This window comes from Corvus brachyrhynchos, unplaced genomic scaffold, assembly GCF_000691975.1.
Source record: "Corvus brachyrhynchos isolate BGI_N302 unplaced genomic scaffold, ASM69197v1 scaffold178, whole genome shotgun sequence".
NCBI lineage: Eukaryota > Metazoa > Chordata > Aves > Passeriformes > Corvidae > Corvus > Corvus brachyrhynchos.
The window spans coordinates 2,521,019-2,528,729 of NW_008239304.1; the positions used below are offsets into that span (position 1 = coordinate 2,521,019).

A 7,711-nucleotide genomic window follows, 5' to 3' on the forward strand; every position below is an offset into this window, starting at 1 on the left:
TCATAAGCTAGTTACCTATGCTAAGTTTTAAAACAAAGACAAGAAAGGCAGTACTAAAATGTCTTTACAAAAAAAAGACGGGGAAAGGAAAAATCTGAGATTTGCAACTTTGATATTTTTGCAGAATATGAGTGCTTCCTAGATGAAAGCTGTGCTACATTGTATCAGGGAGAAAAACCAACCATGTTTGGAAATAGTTTTGTAAATTATCTTAACAGATTTACAGAGTGTAACTTTATTATCCCATTTTGATTTACCATAAATTTATTCCAAAGGAAATTGAAGTGAGTGACAATATTTCCACATTTTCAAATTTTAAGAGAAGAGTTCTCTTTATGTTTTAATAGGAAAATTTGCAGGCTCAGTGTTAAATATTCTATAGCATTTGCAGAAAATTGGCCGCTAAATTAAAAATTACTAATAAGGAAACAGAACTAATATAGGACAAGCATTCTTCTGATATCCATGAGATCTCGTAACACTCCCCAAATGTAAAAAACACATCTAGTTTAATAGGAATAGTATATGAGAAGTGTGAGAGATGTAATACTTTTATTGGATCTGAATCCTTTGTATAAAAAGTTTCCATTCTTTGTGTCTTAACTATATCAGGTATCACAGACACTTGGCAGTCACATTTGAATAAGTGGGGTACCTGGCTTAGTAGCAATAATGGATGCCCCACACACACCAGACCTTGAAAGCTATATTTCTCTAAGGAAGTTTGATATCCCAGGAGTTTCTGACATGATCACCACATTGAAAAGGGCACAGGATCACTTTTCATTTTTCCTGAGATACAAATTTGCAGAGTTTTCTGTGAGTGTGTGCTAACTCCACTCTGTCATTTTCTTGCTGTCAAAGATGCTCTGATTACAGCTTATTTTCACTGCTGGGATGCCTGCCTGTTTGTAGCACCGCTTTCTATGGTCTCTAAGAAACTGGAAGTATTGTGGGATTGGAGGCAAAGAATAGGCATGGAGTTAGACAAGATGAGAGCAGGCACAGCTCCTGAGGGGCTACTTTTTTTTCCTGGAAGAAATAGCTGTTGGAGAAGAAGATAACAAAATGCAATTACCAGGAAGAGTGTGCTGGTAAACTAAAAGGTATTTAGTTTAACTAATTTAGTCAAACTGAAAGGTATTTAAAACTTCTGTTCAATCTTTTATATATACACCTGTTGGTGCCTGAAGCTTACAGGGCTCTCTGATAATTCTCCCTCACACTTCAAGTAACATAACTTTCTGAGGAAGGTGTGCTTTGCTTTGCTTTAGGCCTACATGGGAAGTGGGGATTGGGGAATTTACTGAACTCCAGATACTCTTTGAGATCAGACAAAATTTTTATTAACATCTCTAAGTCTCTGCAGCAGAGAATGCCAGTAAAGACCAGCCACAAAGCCTGCAGGCTGAGGAAGGTGCTCACAGAAATGTTGAATCCTCAGTAACATTCTCCAAGTTTGTTCTGCTGTAAAGACAGACAAATAGAAAGCATATGAAATTGTGTCATGTTGTTTCTCTTGTCCATGGGCCGAGAAATGTGGAGCTAGGTGGGAAGTTCTTATGTTTTCCTATTTTTTACATTTGTGCAGCTCAGTCCAGCTGAATACATGACCTACAATAGTGTCAACTGCTCATGTACTGTTACTTCTTCGCTAAATTTGAGTCCCAAAGAAGTGTTCAAGGATTCCTGGCTGTTACAGGGGTCAGCAGGTCTCATTGCCTCTTTAATGGTGTTGGTTTTGACCTGCTTTTACCAATTAGCTGATTGATCAGCTGATGAGCTGAGCAGAGCGAAACAGGGCATTATAGTGTGTGCAGAATTCAGATGAGCAAGTTATGAAAGTAAAACATCATAGGACTTTTAATTTTAGGCAACTCAGTTGGCTAGATTTCAGTCCTGGATGTGTTCAGGATAGCTAACACTGCCACAGTACACATGACAAGATGAGTAACATAAGTAAGATGAATCACTTCTTAAGGTTTCACTGCCTCACTTGATTAGAGAGGTATCCATCACTGCAGTTCAACAGTGATGAACACTGTAACAAATCCTAAAACAGAAAATCAGAAAAATACTGTTAATATATACAGAATAACAGATACAGCTTCAAATTTTGTGTGTTCCCATATGTGTAACAGAGCACATAGGAAAAAGGACTGCACACAATAAATAAATTGGGGAACACTGGAAATTAAACATATCGGGGCAATTTTAATTACAAGCCCTTTAAGGATTAGATTTTGGCTTTAGTCAGTTCCCTTTGTTTCCCTAGTGTTTAAGAGAAAATTTAATAAAATGGTCTGATTTGACACTGTCAAGTAACTTCTTTTAATTTGCAGTTAACATGACATGAGCTCCCAGAGAGTTTTTTGATGAAATACTTCAAATATGTATCAAAACAAGATGAAAATTCTTCAAAGAACTTGTTTGAATTAAAGTGTCACTAAATGAAACTTAACAGAACTTTGGCCAGTTTTTTTAAATGCAGGAAGTTGAAAGACTTTGCTTATCAAGACAAATCTGCTTGGAGGTTGACTTACTGTAATTTATTTTGTTAATTACAGAAAAGTTCTTACTGAGACCACAGTGAACTCTCCTGTAATGTGCTACCTCATTTTGTATGTTTGCTGAAACACATAGTTACCCTCAATGTCACCATAATTTCAGAGGAGATCTCTCTGTTTCTCTTGCTCTTACGTGCTAGCAATAGCTTTTGTTTTCTCAGACCTTTCTTTCTGTTGCCACTGGCTCTAATTACATTAGTGGCTAACAGTATTACCTTAATTTCAGGAGCACCTGGCAGTTCAATCACAAGTGCTTTAGAGGCTGATCTGCAATTGCCCACATCATGTGTTCAAATCAACCCTTGATCCTCTCCCCTCAGCACTTTGGGTCATTGGTCCTGACTTAGCATCCACTGCTCAGCTGCCTTGGATGGAAACCGGGTGAGCTTAAGAAGAGTAAAGACAGTTTCATCTGCCATGAAAAGAAGATTTCCATTTGTTGGCAATTTATTCATGTTTTTGTGTTGCTATTAAGAAGATTCTATTAGCAATAGAGAATTAGTTAAGTCAATAGCTTTCAAACCAAAAGCAGAAATTTGTGTTTAATGGGACTGGTAAAACAAAGCAGTTATTCTGGGTTAAGAAGGCTATAAGAAGAAAAATATAGAGAACATTCATCTATTCCACTGTTCCACAATAATATCATATATATTTTCATGCATATAAATTTCAGACAGAAAAAAAAAAGATGTCAGTTAAACTAGTACTCATTAAAAGCCAGGAAATGAGTATTATAAAGAATGGGTTAGAAGCAAATTACACACATTATCAAAATGAAATGTCTTCACAAGGTACTCTGAATTTTGGGATTCGTTCTGGCCTGTGAGGTATTCTCTAAAACTCCCATAGGAATATCAATGTGCCTTTGAAGTAAAGAATTTCAAACACAAACTAACAATCATTTTTTCCTTCTAGTTCATGGACTTTAGAATAATCTTCAATATTTTCCATAGGCTCCCTGTCTGCTTCCTTCCTTTACAATGGTGAGTTTAGTTTTTTTCTCTTTCTTGCATTAAAAGTAATTTAGCATGAAAGCACATCCTGACATTTTCTGCTGCATGTCCTTTTGTGTCCACACATATATATAGGTCTGGTGGCTGGTGGTGGTTTTTTTTGATACCTGCATCCTCTTCGAAAAGAAGCTTTTGTAGCTAGACATACTGCTACCATTTCTGCTCTTTTAGGGGGAAGCCAAAGGTCTGCATGTTTTAAGGTCACAAGGTAATTCTATAATAATATTTTCTGACTGATACAGCAAAATTTCTGCTGCAAAGTTCAAATCATGATGCTGATAAAAATGAAACTCATCTTTTAGAAAGATACTCCATCCTGTCTTAAAGGCTTTTCATAAGGACTCTTATGTTCAAGAGATTTTGTTCTGGCAACTAACTCCTTATTAGGAGTCTTTGTCTAATCTCAACCTTGCTCACTATTTTAGAGGATCCTCCGCCACCATCAAGTCATTTATGTTCCACCCTTCCCCATGTGTGCTCTGTACTTGTATGCCCTGTGCTCTATATGTAGGAGAATGACACCTGTGGTATTAATGGTATGGAAAAATGCATCATAGAATGTTCTGTCTTTTCGCAGTTTCATAGCACTGTTGTGTTATCCCAGATAAATGAAGCTGTTACTCAGGTTTTCATAGCAGAAAATTCAGACAACTTTTCACTGTGCAGAAATGAACATTCTGATCAACAGCAACCAAGACCCCTGCTGAGTGGTGGTAAGTGATCCCTTCCACTTTCACATGTATCTAAACCACAGAAAAAGCCTTTGAAGATACTTTGTAGGGTAGATATATTATTTATTTTGTGTTCTTGCTGTTTATATTACAAACAAGATGTACACAGATGCATACCTCTGTTGGTTTTGTGCTAAACACTTATGTACCAATTCAGAGACTCCTAAGCCAGTGCATTCAAGTTTATACAGAACTGGAACCCATTTACAAAGTATTTCTAAGCTCTGATCATACAAGCTATATGAATATGTATGTCTTTGAATTTCAAAAATAGAAAACCTAATAAGATTTGACTTTCCATTTAAAAATCCCAGGGGCATGTTAGATTTGTCCCTTCAGAGCTTGACAAAGCAAGGTCAGAATAAAACATCTACCTTGAAAAAGGAACAAAACCTCAGAACTAATACTGATGATATCAGCAGTCTGTCTTTGGGAGGGAAATGTGATGAGTTAAAACTGACCTCATATCCCTTATGACTTCTGAAGCAGCTTTTAAGTTTGGGTTGACAAAGGAAATGTAAAACAAATGAAAAAACAAAAAAACCCAGAAAGAACACCAAACCCCATAAAATTATCTCACCTTTTGTGTCTTCAAGTATGTGCAGGCTTTTTTTTTTTTTTATCTTTTGCTTGGTCAGGATATTTTTGCTTATATAAGTTTCATTTGGAAGCTTTAAGTCATAATCTGATTTTATGAGGTACGGGTAGATTATATAATATATCTGCTCAGAAAGAAAAGGTTTTTGGCAGCCTACTTCAGGGAAAAGTCAGTGAAAGGTTGATGCAGATGAAAAACTGATGGACACCTACATTAAGGCTGCTAAATGCTTTGTAACTCTCAGCAGTGCTGAGTTCACAAGGATGATAAAGTGCCTTTAGCCAGCTCTAACTATTTAGTTGTAACAGCTCAGTTCTAGATATGTTCATTTTGGGTATAGGCAGATCTGCATAAGCAGAGCATAATTCTAACAAGCTTCTAAAATTGTAGGATGTCATAAAAGCAGGGGAAATGAATGTGTGAACGAAGAAAGCTATGGAGAAGAGAAAATGAAGAATTAGCTCTCTCAGTGCTTTCTATGGGATGCTAAAGGTGCCAAGGCATTGTCAAAATTAGCATGATTAAAAAGACAGTAAGACTTTTCAGCAAATTTGTTCAATCCTTATGATAGTCCATAAAATATCTTTAATAAATATTTTGTCTAGGATTTTGAAGGACAGTTTTCCATAGAGCCTTTTGAAGGGCTCATTGTCTAGTTTATCTCTTGTGTTCCTTTCCAGACCCTGGACTTTGTGATTCATAAAATACAGTAACAACATACTGACATTTGAAACTTTACAGTAATTAGTAAAGAAAAAAGTAAAAGTAAAAACAGAAAGAAGTAAATAAGAAAAAAATATCAAGTGGATTCCACAAAAATGTTTTATTTAAAATATCCTGGATAAGAAACCAAAAGTCCTTCAGAAAAATATCTAAGCACGTAAAATGCTTCCTCAGGAGGGGAAGAGGAGGGACAGGCACTGATCTCTTCCCTCTGGTGGCCAGTGACAGGACCCAAGGCAATGGCCTAAAGCTGTGTCAGGGGAGGTTTAAGATATTAGGAAAAGGTTCTCTGAGAGTGGCTGGGCATTGGAAGAAAAACCCCAGAGAAGAGGTCACAGAACCAAGACAGACAGAGTTCAAGAAGCACTAGGAAAAGGCTCTCAGGCATGAGGTGTGATCCTTGGGGCGAGGGTTATATTCAGGGTAACGCCTAGGGTTAGGCTTGAGAAAACCACAAAGCCAGGAGCTCCAGAGACACTGACCATGTGAAAGGCAGGCCAAGGTGAGTGCAGCACAGCCCAAATCTTGCTCCCTCTTCTTCTTTCTGCTTGGAATTCGCCACTGCCCAATGCCCGATTTCTGGCTAAAAGAAGGGTTAGGCTTAGTGTTATGGTTACGCCTAGGGTTAGGCTTGAGAAAACCACAAAGCCAGGAGCTCCAGGGACACTTGACAATGCAAAAGGCAGGCCAAGGTGAGTGCAGCACATCTCAAATCTTCTCAATCCCTTCTTCCCCCTTTATCCCTTCACTCGTTCGTTGCTCTTTTTTTCTCATTCCCTTCTTCCCCCTTTTTCCTTCATTCGTTCGTTGCTCTTTCTTTCTCGTTCCCTTCTGAGAAAACCACAAAGCCAGGAGCTCCAGGGACACTTGACAATGCAAAAGGCAGGCCAAGGTGAGTGCAGCACATCTCAAATCTTCTCAATCCCTTCTTCCCCCTTTATCCCTTCACTCGTTCGTTGCTCTTTTTTTCTCATTCCCTTCTTCCCCCTTTTTCCTTCATTCGTTCGTTGCTCTTTCTTTCTCGTTCCCTTCTTCCCCCTTCTTCACTCGTTCGTTCCCTTCTTCCCCCTTTTCCAGTCACTCGTTCATTGCTCTTCTTTTCTCGTTCCCTTCTTCCCCCTTTATCCCTTCACTCGTTCATTGCTCTTCTTTTCTCGTTCCCTTCTTTCCCCTTTTTCCCTTCACTAGTTCATTTCTATCCTTCTCGTTCCCTTCTTCCCCCTTTTCCCTTCACTCGTTCATTTCTGTCCTTCTCGTTCCCTTCTTCCCCCTTTTCCCTTCACTCGTTCATTGCTCTTTCTTTCTCCTTCCCTTCTTTTCACTTCTTCCCTTCACTCATTCGTTGCTCTTTCTTTCCCGCCCCCTTCTTTCTCCTCCCCTTTTTCCTTCACTCGTCCGTTGCTCTCTTTCTCGTTCCTTTCTTTCCCCTTTTTCCCCTTCACTTGTTCATTTCTCTCTTTCTCGTTCCCTTCTTCCCTCCTTCCCCTTCACTCCTTCGTTGCTCTCTCTTTGTCGTTTGCTTCATGTCTTTTTTCCCTTCTCTCCTTTCTTCCTTTCTCTTTCTCGTTCCTTTCTTCCCCCATTCCCCTTCTCTCCTGCTTTGCTCTCTCTTTCTCGGGCCCAGTGCTCAGTTTCCGGCTCAAACTAGGGTTAGGGTTAGGGTTAGGCCCAGGGTTAGGCTTTGGAAAACCACAAAGCCAGGAGCTCCGGGGACACTGACCATGCGAAAGGCAGGCCAGGGTGAGCGCAGCACACCCAAAATCTTCTCGTTCCCTTCTTCCCCCTTTTTCCTTCATTCGTTCGTTGCTCTTTTTTTCTCGTTCCCTTCTTCCCCCTTCTTCACTTGTTCGTTGCTCTTTTTTTCTCGTTCCCTTCTTCCCCCTTCTTCACTTGTTCGTTGCTCTTTTTTTCTCGTTCCCTTCTTCCCCCAATCCCTTCACTCGTTTGTTGCTCTTTATTTATCGTTCCCTTCTTCCCCTTCTTCACTTGTTCGTTGCTCTTTTTTTCTCGTTCCCGTCTTGCCCCTTCTTCACTCGTTTTCTATCTTTCTTGTTCCCTTCTTGCCTCCTTCCCCTTCAC

At 39.2% G+C, this 7,711-nt stretch overlaps 1 long non-coding RNA gene across 2 annotated transcripts; it reads left to right on the forward strand.

The window, feature by feature from the left end:
• Nucleotides 1-2,796: 2,796 nt before the first annotated feature.
• Nucleotides 2,797-6,421, forward strand: LOC108448272. Of its 2 annotated transcripts, XR_001864109.1 has the most exons (4): nucleotides 2,797-2,948; nucleotides 3,483-3,550; nucleotides 3,656-3,788; nucleotides 4,158-6,421. It is a non-coding gene; the product is annotated as an uncharacterized LOC108448272 (long non-coding RNA). The 2 variants fall into 2 exon arrangements; XR_001864110.1 differs by lacking the exon at nucleotides 3,656-3,788.
• Nucleotides 6,422-7,711: the final 1,290 nt, after the last annotated feature.